Here is a 22,728-nt window from a genome sequence, read left to right as displayed (position 1 = left end):
CAGAGTCGAGGCAGTCCCTAGTTTGCATGCTAGTTTACTACTTTCCTAGTTTAATTTGTTAATTAATTAGGATTTTGTACATATTTAGACTGTATTATTTATTCGGACCCTCTGTGCGAGGGCAATGTTGTAATAAGTGTGCGTGTGTGTGATGTATGTCTTCCAACCCCACGTCTTTCTCCCTTTTATTTACCCGCTTATAATGGTTTAGGGCATATTTCAATTAGCATACAGTATGACAGCATGTTTGCATTCATTCATCTGTTTTGCATGCACCAGGCTCGGCGCATCATACTAACTGCATTGTATTTTCAATTCCAATTTGAATATATGTTAGCTGTAGCATTTCATGTGCCATGTCTAGAATAGTCGAGCCTGCTATAGTTGCACTTTTGCATGTGTTGCATTAGGCATTTCTGTATAATTAGGATCACACATGGATTTCTAATTAGCTTTTGTTTTGGCTTGGAGTACTCGGTAAGTTTTATGCTTTAGCATCCTTGCATGCATGTGAGTGACTGCCATGATAGCATGCTTACCATGAGGCTAATTGCTTATGTGATATATCTGCCTGAATGCTTGTGGGTGAAGGTTGGGTTATTTGGATTGGAACAATTCATCAAATGTGTGTTTTAAGCCCACTAGATAGTGGCAAAATCATGTTTTCTAAGCCCACCTGAGGGTGGCAAATTTACGTCTTAGCCTACTTGCGGGTAGCACCATCAAACAATTTTCAAACATAAAATGTTTTGTTCCAATTCAGGCGATCCAGTCTATACTTGTATGCTGTGCGCATCACATAGTAAATCTAGGCTAATAACCGGAATAAGAACGCATAATGTTTTCAAAAATAGATATCATGGTTAGTAGAGGCCGATCTTTGATCGGGCGAGCGGGGGTGCTCACGAAGTGACCTTCCCTAATCGTACCCAAGTTCCCGAGCCGAGGCAACTTTGGTGATGACGGACACGTGGCCTTAGGCAAACGAGTCAGGGTTTCCTAAATTTCCCCAAAATAAAACATTTAGGTGGCGACTCTGTATCTGGCAAAGCAGTCCATGTTTGGCACTTCTTTCAAAATCTGTTTTCTCAAAACGATTTGTCGAATTTGGACTCTTTGGTTCAGATTTAGAACCGTGACAATTTGAGAGTCCGAGCTGTAGTGAGCCCAATACGAACGGAACGGGACCTCATCCTCCCGGGGCGTTCGGGGACGTCTACAGTTTCTGTCGACTCTGCTGGAGATTTAGAGAACTTGACTCGAACTCATGATATCTTGTTTTGACTACACTTGTGTGTTTCTTTGCATTGCATTTGCATTGGTGCGCCTAGGACACCGTGTTTGCCATGTGCTATTCCTGAACCCTTTGAGGCTGATTTTCTGGGTTTTGACTACATAGTTGTGTTGTGCACACATGGGAGGCCACCTTTTTGAGGTAGCCGACCAGCAATTGTCATTGGTCCTTTTGACCCTTGGTCGGCCGGCCATGGGAGGTGGCCGGCCGGCCACCTGAACCCTCAAAACCTAGCCGGCCATGACCCCATCAGCTGGTTCCTTACAGATATGCCCTCTTTTTCCCTCCAGATCCTGTATCCGAGGGGGGGTCTTTTTGGGGGAAATTTGAATTTCATTTCCCTCAATTTCCTCCATTCCTTTGCCTATATAACCAGCACCCCCAGCTGCATTTTAGAGGGTTACAAAAAATTGTTTAGGGCTCTTGCATTCAATCTCCCTCTCTCTCTACTCCAAGCCTCAAAACCACCTTGCTCCTACACCAACCCATAGCATAACACCACCACCATCCATTCCAACCATTTGAGGCTGATTTTCAGAGGTTGAGAGCTCACAAGCCTGGTCCAAAGGCTGCTGAAGTTTGGTTCTACAAGGGTGAGTCTCATTTTCCCTCTTTTGTGCCTTATCTTGCTTTGTATCTAAGCCATGCTTGCTAGCATTTTTGGGCTCCGACCCAAACTGTAAATAGTCATATTTTGACCCCCTTTTCATGTTTGATCAAGGAGCTCCAGCTGTTTGAGGTCTCCTACTACCACTTGCCTCTTTATCTCTCTTTTAGGCCAATTTTTGCATAGTATTTTAGGCCTATTTTTGAGTTGTTTTGGACTTTTCCATAAACTGTAAAATAGCTTGTTTTGAGCCCCTCTTCAACATTGTTGAGGGGCTCTCCTCTGTTTGAGGCCTCCTGCTATCACTTGCTTCTTTATCTCTCTTTTAGGCCAATTTTTACATAGTATTTTAGGCCTATTTGTCAGCTGTTTTGGACCTTGACATAAACTGTAAAATATCTTGTTTTGAGCCCCTCTTCAACATTGTTGAAGGGCTCTCATCTGTTTGAGAAGAGCAGCTGCCACTTGTCTCTTTACCCCTCTTTTAGGCCTTTTCTTGCATGATAGTTTGGCCTTATTTGTGATTATTTTCGTGGCTTGATGTAAACTGCAAAATGCCCTGTTTTGAGCCCCTCTTCAACTTTGTTGAAGGGCTCTTTGCCATTTGGGGCCAGCTGCTGTCCCTTTGTGTTGAATCTCTCTTTTAGGGCCGTTTTTGCACGATAGGTTAGCCCTATTTGCGTTTATTTTTGAGGCTTGTTATAAACTGGAAATATGCGTGTTTTGGGACTGTCTTGTATCTGTCTTCATGCTTCATGATCAAATAATGCATGCTTTGTATAGCTGTAAGTCATTCCATGTGCCCAATTTCGAATTTCAGGTTTCATTCCATGCATCGGGTGCCATGTTTCCAAGTTTCGGGGCTGTTTTGTAGCATATTTCAGCGCTGAAATTCGCATGTTTGCATACCATATTCCATGCCTTGCCATGCTTTGGTAGAGTGGCATTTTATGCCTTAGGTTCGATCCTCGGTTTGCGTGCATGTGTGCACGTATTTCGAGAGTCTCATTTTTCATCTAATGGCTACTAATGTGAGTGTGGCTGTCCACTCATGTTGGTGTAAGTCCATTATGCATTGTGTATGCCATTTCGATTCATAGCATTGCGTATGCTAGGTTGTATGTTGGCGCATTGTGTATGCCATGTTACCTCGTGCATCGTGTATGCCATTTCATAGCATTGTGTATGCTAGGTTGCATGTTAGAATTGCATTCATGCATGTCATGCATATTGCATTGTGTTTGGGATAGGAGTTAGCCCGAGCCCGAGAAACGAGGGACGTTTCGTACTTCGAGTGGCGAAACGTGTCTCAATTCCCAGTCACCGACACTCCAGATTATCCATGATGGAGTTTAGGTCTCGTCGTGTCTATATGTGCATTCATTTCATATTGAACCGTGCAATTCGACTCCACGGCCATCATGCATCGAGGACTACACTCCCCAAAGAGTAGTCATGCATACATATGTGAAAATACTTTGACATGCCCCTTTGTTGCTCTCTGTTGCAGCCAATCAGAAATCGGCAGCCTTCCGGAGCTTGACACGCATTCCAAGAACAATTGCAAACCTGTATTATTTATTCATTTGGGACTGTATTATTTATTCGGACCCTCTGTGCGAGGGCAATGTTGTAATAAGTGTGCGTGTGTGTGATGTATGTCTTCCAACCCCACGTCTTTCTCCCTTTTATTTACCCGCTTATAATGGTTTAGGGCATATTTCAATTAGCATACAGTATGACAGCATGTTTGCATTCATTCATCTGTTTTGCATGCACCAAGTTCGGCGCATTATACTAACTGCATTGTATTTTCAATTCCAATTTGAATATATGTTAGCTGTAGCATTTCATGTGCCATGTCTAGAATAGTCGAGCCTGCTATAGTTGCACTTTTGCATGTGTTGCATTAGGCATTTCTGTATAATTAGGATCATGCATGGATTTCTAATTAGCTTCTGTTTTGGCTTGGAGTACTCGGTAAGTTTTATGCTTTAGCATCCTTGCATGCATGTGAGTGACTGCCATGATAGCATGCTTACCATGAGGCTAATTGCTTATGTGATATATCTGCCTGAATGCTTGTGGGTGAAGGTTGGGTTATTTGGATTGGAACAATTCATCAAATGTGTGTTTTAAGCCCACTAGATAGTGGCAAAATCATGTTTTCTAAGCCCACCTGAGGGTGGCAAATCTACGTCTTAGCCTACTTGCGGGTAGCACCATCAAACCATTTTCAAACATAAAATGTTTTGTTCCAATTCAGGCGATCCAGACTATACTTGTATGCTGTGCGCATCACATAGTAAATCTAGGCTAATAATCGGAATAAGAACGCATAATGTTTTCAAAAATAGATATCATGGTTAGTAGAAGTCGATCTTTGATCGGGCAAGCGGGGGTGCTCATGAAGTGACCTTCCCCAATCGTACCCAAGTTCCCGAGCCGAGGCAACTTTGGTGATGACGGACACGTGGCCTTAGGCAAACGAGTCAGGATTTCCTAAATTTCCCCAAAATAAAACATTTAGGTGGCGACTCTGTATCTGGCAAAGCAGTCCTTTTTTTTGGGTAAGTAAGTCATAAAATAAAGACAATGAAATTTACAAGTTTACAAGGGGCATAACCCAGGCACACCCAACAACAAATAAATAAAAAAGCGACCACATAACCAACATAAACTACCCCTGCACCCCATAAGATAGGGGGAAAATCACAAGAACAACAAAAAAAACAAAATAACCCTACTTTGCCCATATATCCTTTTGTCCCCAAGTAACCTCTACCATCAGCAATAATAGATGGAAACATGGAATGGATATATGGGCAAAGATACAAACAAACACCATAAAACTAAAAAAACCACAAGCATACTCACAAAGCACCATAACAAATGATGCACAGGAATAGCACCATAACTCAAACTCACAAACTCACACTATAGACAACAAGACTAGCCGAGAAGATTGTAACGGACTAGTAACTCACACAGAACACTTTCTCCCTCAAGGATGAGGGATATAATCGGAACAGTGCTCCAATTTTCACTCCGGGGGGAGCTTTCTCTCTCTAGATTCTAGAGAGAGAGGCTCTACTTTCTTCCCCTATTCTTGGCAAAGCAGTCCATGTTTGGCACTTCTTTCAAAATCTGTTTTCTCAAAACGATTTGCCGGATTTGGACTCTTTGGTTCAGATTTAGAACCGTGACAATTTGAGAGTCCGAGCTGTAGTGAGCCTAATACGAACGGAACGGGACCTCATCCTCCCGGGGCGTTCGGGGACGTCTACAGTTTCTGGCGACTCTGCTGGGGATTTAGAGAACTTGACTCGAACTCATGATGTCTTGTTTTGACTACACTTGTGTGTTTCTTTGCATTGCATTTGCATTGGTGCGCCTAGAACACCGTGTTTGCCATCTGCTATTCCTGAACGGTTTGCCGGAGGCTTGTCTTGTCAAGGCATGACCATAAGGCTGACCGATTATGGGCTCTGCCAGTATGGGAACACAAACCCCGATTTTACCGGGGCACCCTTTTTGACCATTCGACCTAGTGCATATTCAGAATCCATAGTGACCGTTCCAAACTAGGACAGGTTGCTTACCCGATATAAGTTGTTTGAAATCGCTGCGTGCGTAGTGAAACCCTAGCTCCTGACAAAATAGGACTGGGAAACCCTACCCCAACATAGGGGTGTTTTGTCTCTCACTTGCTTGCTATGTGCTTTTAGGGTGTGTCCCTACAGGAATGCATGTATCAGTCTACAAGTTTGGGCATCAGGCCTGCGGGCACCAGTTTAGTAGTTTGAGCATCAGGCCTGCGGGCACCAATTCAGTACTTTGGGATTCAGTTCACCTGAGGGTATCAGTTTACGGGCAGAATTTTGGGCAGAATTCTATAGGAGGAATTGTCATTCAGCTCTGCTCATATGCGTTACCGTGAAATCTGGCTGAGATGCTGCATGTTTTCTCTTTAGCTAAGTAGTTTGGGAATCATAGCTTCAGAGGGCTCCAATATCCCCCGAGGTTCATCGAACTTGTGCTGATAGACTTTGTCGGGTCAGAGATTCAGTTCAAAGGCAATTAGTGTTCCTTTGTCAGAGGCAGGGTAAAAGGTCCAGTCAGGCACAGATCACCAGTTCAGCAGTTACCGGATCAGTGGCCCTTATCCACCCCACCAGTGAACAGGCAGGTTGAGGCCTCAGTTTTTATCACAGAGATAGATATACCAGTCAGTCAGCCAGAACAACAGAACATGGCAGGAATGGAGGAAATGATGTGTCAACTCCAAGAGAGCATGAAAACCATGCAGCAGGATGCTGCTCGTCAAGCAAAATTTGCCAAACAGCAGGCTGAGATCATGGCTCAACAGGCAGACTTAATTGCCCGGCTGCAGCAGCAAACAGGAGCATCTGCTCCTCCCCCACCAGGAGTTCCAGCACCCGAGAAGGCACTAAATGTCCAGGGAGATACGAACATTCCGACAGGACCAGCTCCGCCCCCAATCTTACCCCAGCTGTCTAAAGCACCGATCAACTTGCCGGATTCACCCTTTGAGTTCGAGTTAGACCCTACAGCGCTGAAGGTGAGCAAGCTAGAAAAGATGTTCAAGAAATCTCAGGGAGTAAAATCCATTCCGGACATTGAGGACGGGTATACCGACGCAGCTGTGACGCTGCCGGACAGATTTAAGATGCCACACATCAACCGATTTGATGGATCTGGCGATCCCATAGTGCACCTCCGGTTGTTTTCGGACATACTAAGGCCGATGGACCTCACCAGGCTGCAGAAACTTTCATTATTCGGTCGGACCCTGTCGGGTGTGGCCGCTATCTGGTATGCAAAATTAGAAGACGATGTCAAACGAAACTGGGATGAGATGGCCGAGGTCTTCGTTGCGCAGTACTCCTATAACACGCAAATCGAGGTCACAACCCGTGATCTTGAGACAACAAGGCAAGAGCCTAAGGAGAGTTTTTCTGATTTCGTAGCCCGCTAGAGGGCCAAGGCTTCAATGATGACCCTGAGGCCTACTGACAAGGACCATATCAGGATGATTGTGCGCAATCTCCAGCCAAAACTGATGCAAAAGATGATTGTACTCCCCTTCCCTACCTTTTCTGATCTGCATGAGATGGGGGTACAGATCGAGGACGCTATGAAGCAGGGCCTTCTTGACCAGGAGAAAGAGCAGCCCAGGAGGGCATTTTCCCGCAGTTCAAATGCGACCACCAGTGGTGATGCAGCTGCAAGATCTTCTGAAGTGGACATGGTTACCACCTCCGCATAAAAAGCAGCTACCCCATTCACCAGTGCGTCCAGGAGTAGCTCACAAGAAACCAAATATCCACCTCGAGTCAAGAGGGTTTTCACCCCACTTCATATGCCTTTGTCAAAGGCTCTAGAGGTCTTAATCTGGAAAGGACATCTGAAACCATTGGAACAACGGCCCTTACCCGATCCTATATCTACAAAGCATGATCAGACTAAATACTGTGCCTACCATCAACAAACCGGTCATGACACCGACAGTTGCTTTCGTCTATGCCATGATGTACAAGATCTGTTTGACAACGGGGTCATTGCCGCACCAGGTCCTGCAAAGTCTATCGGCACTTGATCAGTGAACTTGTGGGGGATAATGTGATGTGATCAAGGGATGAACCACCTGCGGGCGGCGCTCAGTTTACTCCTGATGTGGCGTATGGCACGCACTGTTTCGAGCATTAGTGAATGCTAGTTTTTGTACTTTCTAACTTGGGTATTGGGTCAGTCTGTTGTTTTGTATATAGTCAGTTTTTTGTACTGAGTCAGTTGGGTCTGTCTTGTTGTATCGAGTCTGTCCTGTTTTGTTAAAGTCGGGTGATTTCTGGGGTGTTACCTTGGGCATCACTTGCTTGTTTTGTGTTTGTCTTTTTGTTTTCGTTTGAGTCTGTTTTTGCCAAGGAGCCAGTAACACCAAAAGATTTGAATGAAACAACAGTGATTTTCACACTCTTGTGTTTGCTTCTGCCTTGCGCCAGTCGTGCCAGAAAATTTGAATGAAACGGCAGTACTTTTTGCCTGCTCTTCTGTGCCTTGAAATCATTGTATTGACCTAAGCTTTTCAAAACTTTTTCTAACACTGCGGTGAAACCAAAGGGGAAGGAATTCCTCGGGTTTTGCAAAAATTTGATCAATTGAGAGAAAGAGAGGCGTGCTAAGCCCTTAATGAATGAAATCATGTTTGTTAACGTGAGTACTAAGAAGGATCCAGGCTTGATCCAGATTGGTCCCACACCGTCTTCAGCGCGAGCGATTAGTCGCTTTCTTAAAAGACTTTTAAAAAAAAAATGTTTTACGCGGTCCTGCGAAGACCTGTGTGGAATCGCTCTTGAGATTGTGCAGCTTAGGATCGCTCTCAGCCTCGAGACTCGACTCCTCATTTTCAAACCTTGGACTAGAACTCAGAAAGTTCAAAGGTCAACTACAATGTAAGGCCTGTGTGGCCGGATCCAGAGTAGCCCATGAATTAGGAGCACCCCTCGAACTAGGGGCAAGAATTTCAAATGTGCTCGAAGAGTTTAAGATGAAGATCGGCAAGAATGCCAAACCCCAGAAGGGAGGAAAGAAGAAGACATTGTTGAAGGGCAACCGAGTTCCTATCCACAAACACTAGGGACAAATTCACCCTCCATTGGATGGGCTCTTGCATCGTCAGCGAACAACAGCCATTCTCCTGGATTCAGATGACTTCGGGATCCCAAAACTATTTAACATGAACAAAGCTATACTTTTACCCTTGAGAGGCTCGGTGGGCCGAAAACCCGGAAGGGCAGCCCAGGCAAAAGTTAGAGCAAGGAAAGAAGAAAAAGAACAAAAAAGAGAAAAGAACAAAAGAACAAAAAAGAAAGATGCAAAGAAAAGAACAAAAAAAAGAAAATCAAAAAAGAAATGAAAAGAAAAGAAAAGAACACAAAAAGTGAAAAGAAGAAAAACATAGCTCGCAAGGTTGAAAACCCGCAAAGGGCGGCCCTGGCAAAAGTTAGAGCGCAAAAAAAGTGAAGGTTAAATACCCGAGTGTACCTTACGCCGAACTACGTAAGGCTTGATTCCTATCTTTGGGATACATAGGCAACTTCATTTTGAAGTCCAGCCGTAAAACACTTCAAATCCGACTGTGTCCATGTGATGGTTCTGGTCATCTTTGTCTTCTCTGTATCCGAGAATTCGGTTGTGATCATCACCCTGAGGGTTGATTGCAATGCGCTGCAGTGCCATTCAGACAAGGGGAAACTTTCCGTTGCCATACCACGCGCTGTAGCGTTATTCAAACAAGGGGCAACTTTCCGTTGCCATTCAATGCGCCGCGGTGCCGTTCAAACAAGGGACAACTTTCCGTTGCCATGCAGCTCTCTTCAAGTAAGGGGCAATTTTCCTTCGAATCTGAGGTTGTGCATCTCGAGAGTGGGTTCTATGCTCGTTGAGCAGTGGCCGTTTGCAAAAACAGCTTTTGAGAATTTTTACTGAGGTTGACTAATTCTCTCGAAAATTATTCCATTTTTCTAAAACTGAACCATTTCTTGGACCGAAAACAGCAAAAATTTTCAGTGCTCACAGTCTGACTTGCATGATTTTAAATCAGAAAATCGAACAAGCATGCTAATCTAACTCTCATATTGGTCAAAGTTGTTTTAGTAGAAAGCCAAAAACAAAAATGGTCAAAATGATGAACTAGGGGCACAGTTGAGTCAGGCTTCCTGTCTTTCCCCCATTTTCAACATACTTGCCAAGAAGGGCACTCTACCTGCTAGAAGAGGGCACAGCTGAAGTTAACAACAAAAGGCTGAAAGCTCTCTCATCCTCTAAGCAACGAGGTATCAAGCCAAGTGCGAAGCACGAACCGGAATGGGACAAGATATTCCACTCCCTTATCTGGACAGATCTGATCGCGTCCAAACTCCCCAACAGAACATCGTCAACCGATGTCAGCTGCAGATTTGCTACACACCCAATTGTAGTGCAGCCCCTCTGTGGAAGAAACTCACAGTTATGAACAAGAAGAAGAATTTAGCAGAATGCTATGGGCAAGAGCCCACAACTTTTTGTTTATCCATCAACCACCCAGGGGAGGGACAAAAAATGAGAGATTGAAGAATAGAGAGATGTGAGCTGAGAGAAAAAGTGAGAAAATGGCTTTTTCAGAAAAACAGAGCCTGAGGGCCGAGTGATGTGAGAATCACAAATTAGAAAAGGTGGGAAATAATGCCCGGAGAAACTGGCTCCTCGTGCACTGAGAGGTCTCTCGTCTTTGTAATACATCTGTGTGTCGTGTCTTTTATTTTGTTCGTCTCGATTCTTGCTTTGAGTCGTTCCGAGCGTGTCTCGATGTGGTCAGGGTGTTTACTTTTGTTTTCCTTTGTTGAGTCGTGATGCGCTGTGTCCATTCGTAGACTCAATACCCAGTTAAGAATTCATTTTCAATTTCAATTCCAAAATGATTTGTTTTGTGCTCAGAGTGTTGTGCCATTCTCTACATTTGTGCAAAACAAGATTCGTTCTTTCATAAAACCGCAGGGTTCAACCTAGGTCGTGTCAGAATAGTAAAACTAGGACCTATTTGAAGCTATATGTGTTCCAGACAAGCAAAAGAAAAGAAGGAAAATGTCGGGTATCTGAGTTTGTTTCAACTTCGGTAAGTTCCGAGACTACATTCCGTGTGTACCTCTTCAAGTCTTGCCAATGCTCCGAAGTATGAGTGTGCCTCTACCTTAAGCTCGAAATCAAGTCTGCTTCAAGCCAAAATGGCAATCAGAAGTGCTCTCTTCGAGTACCGTTTCATGCCAGGGACATCTCGGCTGTGTTTGCAATGAGTTCCTAGGAGACCACCTGCCACGGTGGAAACTAGAGTTCGAATGGCTGATGCCTAGAACGTAAAGGTTCGGGATTTCTGGGACTAAAGTCTGGTTTAAATACCCAGGGGCGTGCCCTCGGCTTAAAATCTGTATGGAAGCCCCATAGGTTGAGATAGCGTGTATGCACCTCAATTCTGGATACTGAACCAACCTAGTCTGTCATCCCGTTAGAGAATAGGGAAAGTTGTGAATATGATCAGAAAGAAAGGCGACATCCAAAGTGTTCTACGTGAAGAATCCTTGTCAGTATTTCAGAGCCTTTGTACTGTGAGTTGAAGGTAAGTGTTTGAAGAGCACGAGGGGAGATCCCCGTCAGAGTAGAGCGGTTCATCGCCACTCACCCCATGAGGTGCTTTCTAAAGCGTCGCTACGCTTGTTTACTGCGTTCCTTAAACATCATGCATTGTATCGCATTGTACCAATCAAGTTTCTTTCTCATTCATGCACGATATTGTATGTACGGTTCATTCAAAGAAGTTCCGTTTGAGATCCTTTATTTAGTGTATCAATCACACTTCATTCGCTTAGTGTATCAATCACACTTCATTTCTTTAGTGTATCAATCACACCTCATTCACCCTTTGTGTATCTATCACACTTTCTTCGTTCGCTTAGTGTATCAATCACGCTTCATTTATTTAGTGTATCAATCACACTCACTTCACTTAGTGTATCAATCACACTTCTTTCATTTTGTGTATCTATCACATACATTCTCGTTTTGTGTATCAATCGCATTTCACTTCCTTCACTTAGTGTATCAATCACACTTCATTCACTTTTGTGTATCTATCACACACATTCTCATTTTGTGTATCTACCATGCACATATTCACTTTAGTGTATCTATCACATACATTGTCGTTTAGTGTATCAATCACACTTCATTCATTTAGTGTATCAATCACACTTCATTCATTCAGTATATCAATCATACTCTGTTCACTAAGTGCATCTATCACACTTCGTGTTCATATTTAGTGTATCCATCACACTTGTTCACTAAGTGCATCTATCACACTTTGTATATCAATCATACTCTGTTTACATAGTGCATCTATCACACTTTGTGTTCATTTAGTGTGTCCATCACACTCGTTCACTAAGTGCATCTATCACACTTCGTGTTCACATTTAGTATATCAATCATTCTCTATTCACATAGTGCATCTATCACACTTCGTGCTCATATTTAGTATATCAATCATACTCTGTTCACATAGTGCATCTATCACACTTTGTGTTGTTCACTTTTAGTGTATCAATCACACTCTGTTCACTTAGTGCATCTATCACACTTTGTGTTCGCTTTTAGTGTATCAATCACGCTTTGTTCACATAGTGCACCAATCACACTTTGTGTTCACCTTCAGTGTATCAATCACACTCTATTCACTTAGTGCATCTATCACACTTTACGTTCACTTTTTGTATATCCATCATACTTTGCTTCACATAGTGCATCTATCACACTTTGTATTCACTTTTAGTGTCTATCACACTTTGCTTCATATAGTGTATCCATCACACTTGCTTCACATTATGCTCATTTTGTGTATCTATCACGCGTTCACTTTGTGTATCCATCACACACGTTCGCTTAGTGTATCTATCACGTGTTTGCTTAGTGTATCCATCACACTCGTTTCGCTTTGTGTATCTATCACACTTCGCTTCACTTAGTGTATCAATCACACTTTATTCATATAGTGTATCCATCACACTCTCTTCAGTTTTGTGTATCTATCACACATGCTCGCTAAGATTGCATCATAACTGCATGAAATGTAGTTTGATTTGCCTTCACGCTTAAAAGTGTCGCATTTATTGTGAATATTTGCTTCGTTACAGCTTTATTTACATGATCCTCACTGCATGAAATGTAGTTAGATTTGTATATGCTTGCTGTATTTGCATGATCATTGAGATACCTTTGGCTTCTTGCATTGTCGGTTGCATTTTGCCCCTGCCTGCGGGCATATCTCTGTTTATCGCGCCTGTTTGTCTAAGTCTTCGGCCTTGTCAAAAATGGGTCGTCTCTGGGCTTTGACATTCACTCCCGTCACTTATGACTTCCGAGTTCTGTCAAAGAGAGGCAAGTGTAGACACCCCATTTTTGACCGACCTTAAGACTCAGACGTCACCAGTTGAGCGCTCGGTGATATTGCATATTGTGCTCGTTCAGAAGTTTCAGAGTCCCGGCTGCAAACCTTGCCTCTAGACTTCCGGACTCTTTCGTACTTCGCCTCGGTTTGCGAACGAGGCTCTGTTTTCTCTGTTTTCTCTTTCCGAAGGGAGAGAGAGGTCTCGTAGATCATCTCTCGGTGGCCGTAGGCAACGTTCCATGGTCGTAAGCCATTTTTCCCATTTTGGAGCCCGATTTCCGATTTTTCGGTGCTGACGGCCGTGTGCCTCGGTTCGGGACCACCTAACCACCTCCGTTTGCTCCGGTTTTTTGGCACACACCTTATTTCCTCCCTTTTGAGGAACACTGTGGCCCGAGAGACCAACTTCGTGGTCGAATGCCACCTCCGGTGCTTAACAGCCCATTTTCGGGGCCCCGGGCCGCGCGTTTCCGTCCCCCGAACCTCCGTTTTGCATCCGTTTTGGTTCATTTTTGGCGGAGACCTTATTTTCATGGTTAGGAAGCTTGTAGAAGGGTGGGAGGCCAGCAATTGTTCTGAAAAGCCAGCTTTATTTCTTCATCGCTCTCCGATGCCCGTTTTCCTCACTTGAAAGCCAATGTTGACCACCCCGCGGGGCCACTTTCTTGAACCCTAAACCCCATATTTGTGTTGTACACACCTGGGAGGCCACCAATATTTGGTGGCCGACCAGTAATTGTGCCTGACCCTTTTGACCCCCTCTAAAAAATGGTCTTTTCTCTCTCCTGGTTCACTTTTTCTGGCTTTTGACTACATAGTTGTGTTGTGCACACATGAGAGGCCACCTTTTTGAGGTAGCCGACCAGCAATTGTCATTGGTCCTTTTGACCCTTGGTCGGCCGGCCATGGGAGGTGGCCGGCCGGCCACCTGAACCCTCAAAACCTGGCCGGCCATGACCCCCTCACCTGGTTCCTTACAGATATGCCCTCTTTTTCCCTCCAGATCCTGTATCCGAGGGGGGGTCTTTTTGGGGGAAATTTGAATTTCATTTCCCTCAATTTCCTCCATTCCTTTGCCTATATAACCAGCACCCCTAGCTGCATTTTAGAGGGTTACAAAAAATTGTTTAGGGCTCTTGCATTCAATCTCCCTCTCTCTCTACTCCAAGCCTCAAAACCACCTTGCTCCTACACCAACCCATAGCATAACACCACCACCATCCATTCCAACCATTTGAGGCTGATTTTCAGAGGTTGAGAGCTCACAAGCCTGGTCCAAAGGCTGCTGAAGTTTGGTTCTACAAGGGTGAGTCCCATTTTCCCTCTTTTGTGCCTTATCTTGCTTTGTATCTAAGCCATGCTTGCTAGCATTTTTGGGCTCCGACCCAAACTGTAAATAGTCATATTTTGACCCCCTTTTCATGTTTGCTCAAGGACCTCTAGCTGTTTGAGGTCTCCTACTACCACTTGCCTCTTTATCTCTCTTTTAGGCCAATTTTTGCATAGTATTTTAGGCCTATGTTTGAGTTGTTTTGGACTTTTCCATAAACTGTAAAATAGCTTGTTTTGAGTCCCTCTTCAACATTGTTAAGGGGCTCTCCTCTGTTTGAGGCCTCCTGCTATCACTTGCTTGTTTATCTCTCTTTTAGGCCAATTTTTGCATAGCATTTTAGTCCTATTTGTGAGTTGTTTTGGACCTTGACATAAAATGTAAAGTATCTTGTTTTGAGCCCCTCTTCAACATTGTTGAAGGGCTCTCATCTGTTTGAGAACAGCAGCTGCCACTTGTCTCTTTACCCCTCTTTTAGGCCTTTTCTTGCATGATAGTTTGGCCTTATTTGTGATTATTTTCGTGGCTTGATGTAAACTGAAAACTACCCTGTTTTGAGCCCCTCTTCAACTTTGTTGAAGGGCTCTTTGCCATTTGGGGCCAGCTGCTGTCCCTTTGTGTTTAATCTCTCTTTTAGGGCCGGTTTTGAACGATAGGTTAGCCCTATTTGCGTTTATTTTTGAGGCTTGTTATAAACTGGAAATATGCATGTTTTGGGACTGTCTTGTATCTGTCTTCATGATTCATGATCAAATAATGCATGCTTTGTATAGCTGTAAGTCATTCCATGTGCCCAATTTTGAATTTCAGGTTTCATTCCATGCATCGGGTGCCATGTTTCCAAGTTTCGGGGCTGTTTTGTAGCATATTTCAGCGCTGAAATTCGCATGTTTGCATACCATATTCCATGCCTTGCCATGCTTTGGTAGAGTGGCATTTTATGCCTTAGGTTCGATCCTCGATTTGCGTGCATGCGTGCACGTATTTCGAGTCTCATTTTTCTTCTAATGGCTACTAATGTGAGTGTGGCTGTCCACTCATGTTGGTGTAAGTCCATTATGCATTGTGTATGCCATTTCGATTCATAGCATTGCGTATGCTAGGTTGTATGTTAGCGCATTGTGTATGCCATGTTACCTCGTGCATCGTGTATGCCATTTCATAGCATTGTGTATGCTAGGTTGCATGTTAGAATTGCATTCATGCATGTCATGCATATTGCATTGTGTTTGGGATAGGAGTTGGCCCGAGCCCGGGAAACGAGGGACGTTTCGTACTTCGAGTGGCGAAACGTGTCTCAATTCCCAATCACCGACACTCCGGATTATCCATGATGGAGTTTAGGTCTCGTCGTGTTTATATGTGCATTCATTTCATATTGAGTCGTGCAATTCGACTCCTCGGCCATCATGCATTGAGATGCGTGATTGGTGGCACGAGGATCGAGGACTACATTCCCCGAAGAGTAGTCATGCGTACATATGTGAAAATACTTTGCCATGCCCCTTTGTTGCTCTCTGTTGCAGCCAATCAGAAATCGGCAGCCTTCCGGAGCTTGACACGCATTCCAAGAACAATTGAAAACAGAGGCAAACCGGGGCATCACAAGGGATTTTCCGTGCCAAGCAACCCGAACATGCTCATTCATCATCCAGAGCAGAGTCGAGGCAGTCCCTAGCTTGCATGCTAGTTTTTTTTGGGTGAATAAGTCATAAATTAAAAACACAGAAAATTACACATATACAAGGGGCATGCCCCAGGCCCTAACCAAAGAAACAAAGGAAACAAATGAACAAAACCAATCTAGATCAACAAGCTAAGAATCCAAAATACCAAAAAAATAAACATGCCTAATGAACAGTCCACACACAACGACACAGACCCGAACATACAAAAATGTTCATGTGTCCCATAATAAACATATGGGAAATATGAACACAATCAGACAGGTTCGGGACCATACAGACCAGCTTAAACATGCACATCCCGCAGTTAAAGCATAAGACCAAAAAATACAGCATGCAATCATCAGGCTTTGATAACCAAATAATAAAATAAATAATAAACAAAAGGTTCATCACGTCCTGGGCATTTCCAGCAGCCATAGTTAGCAAAAAAACTGAAGTCCATCCCTTGGCTGTCCCATTTAGCAGAGGACCTAGACTGCTATTCACAGATATTGCTCCTATGCAAAAGAGGAACATGTCGAAAGAAGACCAAGGACAGCTCACAAGCGTTCCATAATCCACAGTACGAAACCCAAAAAACAACAAAACAGAAATACCGTGCACATCCCGCATGGATAGGCCAAAAAGAATTAAACATAGCAAACCATCTATAATGTCCAACCGTAAGAAGTCAAAATAAACGAAAAGAAAGACAATCTTCCCACCAGGGGCGCTACAAGCAGCCATAACCACACACCAGGAAACTCTTAAAACCGAGGCATTTGTACCAGCAGACCAGCAATGCCCATAGAGACGCAGCTGACCTCCCATGCCACCCATGCCTTGCTTACACTCTGTAGTAAACCCTGCATTGTGTAACTTGAAGACATTACAACCAGATGAAGAAAGAAAACCATGCTTCAGGAACATAATAATAGAGCTCACAGTATAGGACCTCACAACACTCAACCCACAGTATAGGAACTCACACCACTCAATAACAGCATCCTTAGCATGCATATAAAAATTTACTATATATATAAACATTAGTACAAAACAATTTGAGAACTGGATTCACTCAACCCAAAATAAACTACAGAAAGTGTTTGTTTCTCACAACACTCAACTCTCAAGAGAAATCCGTAAGCACAGCAACTGCAAATATGAGCAAACAGTTAGTAAACAAATTTTGCTCTCCTTCACTCAACCCTCATGTAGAGGAACTCACATCACTCAGCAGCCCTCCCATTCCTGACAGAGGAAAGGGGCTTCAAAACATTTTCAGGCAAATTCCAATGAGTTAGAAACCATTTATCCCCTGGAGATCTGGGAAAGGTATTAACAGAAAGTAATCTTCCCCTAACCATGTGAATAATAGATTTGATCACAACCTGTACAGGTTTAGAGACATTACTGAATTTCCTGTTATTCCTCTCAAGCCAAAGATTGTAAACAGTGCACATCAAAGCCAACTTAAGGACATGAGCTCTGAGAGATTTACCCTTAGTTTCTCCTGTAGCATGAGTAATGATCCCAGGCCAATGAAGATCTGGCCAGTTAACATTGCATGCTAGTTTACTACTTTCCTAGTTTAATTTGTTAATTAATTAGGATTTTGTACATATTTGGACTGTATTATTTATTCATTTGGGACTGTATTATTTATTCGGACCCTCTGTGCGAGGGCAATGTTGTAATAAGTGTGCGTGTGTGTGATGTATGTCTTCCAACCCCACGTCTTTCTCCCTTTTATTTACCCGCTTATAATGGTTTAGGGCATATTTCAATTAGCATACAGTATGACAGCATGTTTGCATTCATTCATCTGTTTTGCATGCACCAAGTTCGGCGCATCATACTAACTGCATTGTATTTTCAATTCCAATTTGAATATATGTTAGCTGTAGCATTTCATGTGCCATGTCTAGAATAGTCGAGCCTGCTATAGTTGCACTTTTGCATGTGTTGCATTAGGCATTTCTGTATAATTAGGATCATGCATGGATTTCTAATTAGCTTCTGTTTTGGCTTGGAGTACTCGGTAAGTTTTATGCTTTAGCATCCTTGCATGCATGTGAGTGACTGCCATGATAGCATGCTTACCATGAGGCTAATTGCTTATGTGATATATCTGCCTGAATGCTTGTGGGTGAAGGTTGGGTTATTTGGATTGGAACAATTCATCAAATGTGTGTTTTAAGCCCACTAGATAGTGGCAAAATCATGTTTTCTAAGCCCACCTGAGGGTGGCAAATCTACGTCTTAGCCTACTTGCGGGTAGCACCATCAAACCATTTTCAAACATAAAATGTTTTGTTCCAATTCAGGCGATCCAGACTATACTTGTATGCTGTGCGCATCACATAGTAAATCTAGGCTAATAACCGGAATAAGAACGCATAATGTTTTCAAAAATAGATATCATGGTTAGTAGAGGCCGATCTTTGATCGGGCGAGCGGGGGTGCTCATGAAGTGACCTTCCCCAATCGTACCCAAGTTCCCGAGCCGAGGCAACTTTGGTGATGACAGACACGTGGCCTTAGGCAAACGAGTCAGGGTTTCCTAAATTTCCCCAAAATAAAACATTTAGGTGGCGACTCTGTATCTGGCAAAGCAGTCCATGTTTGGCACTTCTTTCAAAATCTGTTTTCTCAAAACGATTTGCCGGATTTGGACTCTTTGGTTCAGATTTAGAACCGTGACAATTTGAGAGTCCGAGCTGTAGTGAGCCTAATACGAACGGAACGGGACCTCATCCTCCCGGGGCGTTCGGGGACGTCTACAGTTTCTGGCGACTCTGCTGGGGATTTAGAGAACTTGACTCGAACTCATGATGTCTTGTTTTGACTACACTTGTGTGTTTCTTTGCATTGCATTTGCATTGGTGCGCCTAGAACACCGTGTTTGCCATCTGCTATTCCTGAACGGTTTGCCGGAGGCTTGTCTTGTCAAGGCATGACCATAAGGCTGACCGGTTATGGGCTCTGCCAGTATGGGAACACAAACCCCGGTTTTACCGGGGCACCCTTTTTGACCATTCGACCTAGTGCATATTCAGAATCCATAGTGACCATTCCAAACTAGGACAGGTTGCTTACCCGATATAAGTTGTTTGAAACCGCTGTGTGCGTAGTGAAACCCTAGCTCCTGACAAAATAGGGCAGGGAAACCCTACCCCAACATAGGGGTGTTTTGTCTCTCACTTGCTTGCTATGTGCTTTTAGGGTGTGTCCCTACAGGAATGCATGTATCAGTCTACAAGTTTGGGCATCAGGCCTGCGGGCACCAGTTTAGTAGTTTGAGCATCAAGCCTGCGGGCACCAATTCAGTACTTTGGGATTCAGTTCACCTGAGGGTATCAGTTTACGGGCAGAATTTTGGGCAGAATTCTATAGGAGGAATTGTCATTCAGCTCTGCTCATATGCGTTACCGTGAAATCTGGCTGAGATGCTGCATGTTTTCTCTTTAGCTAAGTAGTTTGGGAACCATAGCTTCAGAGGGCTCCAATATCCCCCGAGGTTCATCGAACTTGTGCTGATAGACTTTGTCGGGTCAGAGATTCAGTTCAAAGGCAATTAGTGTTCCTTTGTCAGAGGCAGGGTAAAAGGTCCAGTCAGGCACAGATCACCAGTTCAGCAGTTACCGGATCAGTGGCCCTTATCCACCCCACCAGTGAACAGTCAGGTTGAGGCCTCAGTTTTTATCACAGAGATAGATATACCAGTCAGTCAGCCAGAACAACAGAACATGGCAGGAATGGAGGAAATGAGGCGTCAACTCCAAGAGAGCATGAAAACCATGCAGCAGGATGCTGCTCGTCAAAGCAGAATTTGCCAAACAGCAGGCTGAGATCATGGCTCAACAGGCAGACTTAATTGCCCGGCTACAGCAGCAAACAGGAGCATCTGTTCCTCCCCCACCAGGAGTTCCAGCACCCGAGGAGGCACCAAATGTCCAGGGAGATACGAACATTCCGACAGGACCGGCTCCGCCCCCAATCTTACCCCAGCTGTCTAAAGCACCGATCAACCTGCCGGATTCACCCTTTGAGTTCGAGTTAGACCCTACAGCGCTGAAGGTGAGCAAGCTAGAAAAGATGTTCAAGAAATCTCAGGGAGTAAAATCCATTCCGGACATTGAGGACGGGTATACCGACGCAGCTGTGACGCTGCCGGACAGATTTAAGATGCCACACATCGACCGATTTGATGGATCTGGCGATCCCATAGTGCACCTCCGGTTGTTTTCGGACATACTAAGGCCGATGGACCTCACCAGGCTGCAGAAACTTTCATTATTCGATCGGACCCTGTCGGGTGTGGCCGCTATCTGGTATGCAAAATTAGAAGACGATGTCAAACGAAACTGGGATGAGATGGCCGAGGTCTTCGTTGCGCAGTACTCCTATAACACGCAAATCGAGGTCACAACCCGTGATCTTGAGACAACAAGGCAAGAGCCTAAGGAGAGTTTTTCTGATTTCTTAGCCCGCTGGAGGGCCAAGGCTTCAATGATGACCCTGAGGCCTACTGACAAGGACCATATCAGGATGATTGTGCGCAATCTCCAGCCAAAACTGATGCAAAAGATGATTGTACTCCCCTTCCCTACCTTTTCTGATCTGCATGAGATGGGGGTACAGATCGAGGACGCTATGAAGCAGGGCCTTCTTGACCAGGAGAAAGAGCAGCCCAGGAGGGCATTTTCCCGCAGTTCAAATGCGACCACCAGTGGTGATGCAGCTGCAAGATCTTCTGAAGTGGGCATGGTTACCACCTCCGCATAAAAAACAGCTTCCCCATTCACCAGTGCGTCCAGGAGTAGCTCACAAGAAACCAAATATCCACCTCGAGTCAAGAGGGTTTTCACCCCACTTCATATGCCTTTGTCAAAGGCTCTAGAGGTCTTAATCTGGAAAGGACATCTGAAACCATTGGAACAACGGCCCTTACCCGATCCTATATCTACAAAGCATGATCAGACTAAATACTGTGCCTACCATCAACAAACCGGTCATGACACCGACAGTTGCTTTCGTCTACGCCATGATGTACAAGATCTGTTTGACAACGGGGTCATTGCCGCACCAGGTCCTGCAAAGTCTATCGGCACTTGATCAGTGAACTTGTGGGGGATAATGTGATGTGATCCTGCGGGCGGCGCTCAGTTTACTCCTGATGTGGCGTATGGCACGCACTGTTTCGAGCATTAGTGAATGCTAGTTTTTGTACTTTCTAACTTGGGTATTGGGTCAGTCTGTTGTTTTGTATATAGTCAGTTTTTTGTACTGAGTCAGTTGGGTCTGTCTTGTTGTATCGAGTCTGTCCTGTTTTGTTAAAGTCGGGTGATTTCTGGGGTGTTACCTCGGGCATCACTTGCTTGTTTTGTGTTTGTCTTTTTGTTTTCGTTTGAGTCTGTTTCTGCCAAGGAGCCAGTAACACCAAAAGATTTGAATGAAACAGCAGTGATTTTCACACTCTTGTGTTTGCTTCTGCCTTGCGCCAGTCGTGCCAGAAAATTTGAATGAAACGGCAGTACTTTTTGCCTGCTCTTCTGTGCCTTGAAATCATTGTATTGACCTAAGCTTTTCAAAACTTTTTCTAACACTGCGGTGAAAACAAAGGGGAAGGAATTCCTCGGGTTTTGCAAAAATTTGATCAATTGAGAGGAAGAGAGGCGTGCTAAGCCCTTAATGAATGAAATCATGTTTGTTAACGTGAGTACTAAGAAGGATCCTGGCTTGATCCAGATTGGTCCCACACCGTCTTCAGCGCGAGCGATTAGTCGCTTTCTTAAAAGACTTTTAAAAAAAAAATGTTTTACGCGGTCCTGCGAAGACCTGTGTGGAATCGCTCTTGAGATTGTGCAGCTTAGGATCGCTCTCAGCCTCGAGACTCGACTCCTCATTTTCAAACCTTGGACTAGAACTCAGAAAGTTCAAAGGTCAACTACAATGTAAGGCCTGTGTGGCCGGATCCAGAGTAGCCCATGAATTAGGAGCACCCCTCGAACTAGGGGCAAGAATTTCAAATGTGCTCGAAGAGTTTAAGATGAAGATCAGCAAGAATGCCAAACCCCAGAAGGGAGGAAAGAAGGAGACATTGTTGAAGGACAACCGAGTTCCTATCCACAAACACTAGGGACAAATTCACCCTCCATTGGATGGGCTCTTGCATCGTCAGCGAACAACAGCCATTCTCCTGGATTCAGATGACTTCGGGATCCCAAAACTATTTAACATGAACAAAGCTATACTTTTACCCTTGAGAGGCTCGGTGGGCCGAAAACCCGGAAGGGCAGCCCAGGCAAAAGTTAGAGCAAGGAAAGAAGAAAAAGAACAAAAAAGAGAAAAGAACAAAAGAACAAAAAAGAAAGATGCAAAGAAAAGAACAAAAAAAGAAAATCAAAAAAGAAATGAAAAGAAAAGAAAAGAACACAAAAAGTGAAAAGAAGAAAAACATAGCTCGCAAGGTTGAAAACCCGCAAAGGGCGGCCCTGGCAAAAGTTAGAGCGCAAAAAAAGTGAAGGTTAAATACCCGAGTGTACCTTACGCCGAACTACGTAAGGCTTGATTCCTATCTTTGGGATACATAGGCAACTTCATTTTGAAGTCCAGCCGTAAAACACTTCAAATCCGACTGTGTCCATGTGATGGTTCTGGTCATCTTTGTCTTCTCTGTATCCGAGAATTCGGTTGTGATCATCACCCTGAGGGTTGATTGCAATGCGCTGCAGTGCCATTCAGACAAGGGGAAACTTTCCGTTGCCATACCACGCGCTGTAGCGTTATTCAAACAAGGGGCAACTTTCCGTTGCCATTCAATGCGCC

This window comes from Camellia sinensis, chromosome 3 (assembly GCF_055761805.1).
Source record: "Camellia sinensis isolate YWXY chromosome 3, ASM5576180v1, whole genome shotgun sequence".
Classification (NCBI taxonomy): Eukaryota; Viridiplantae; Streptophyta; class Magnoliopsida; order Ericales; family Theaceae; genus Camellia; species Camellia sinensis.
The sequence above is the reverse complement of the archived record's forward strand: the minus strand, read 5'-3'. Positions refer to the sequence as shown.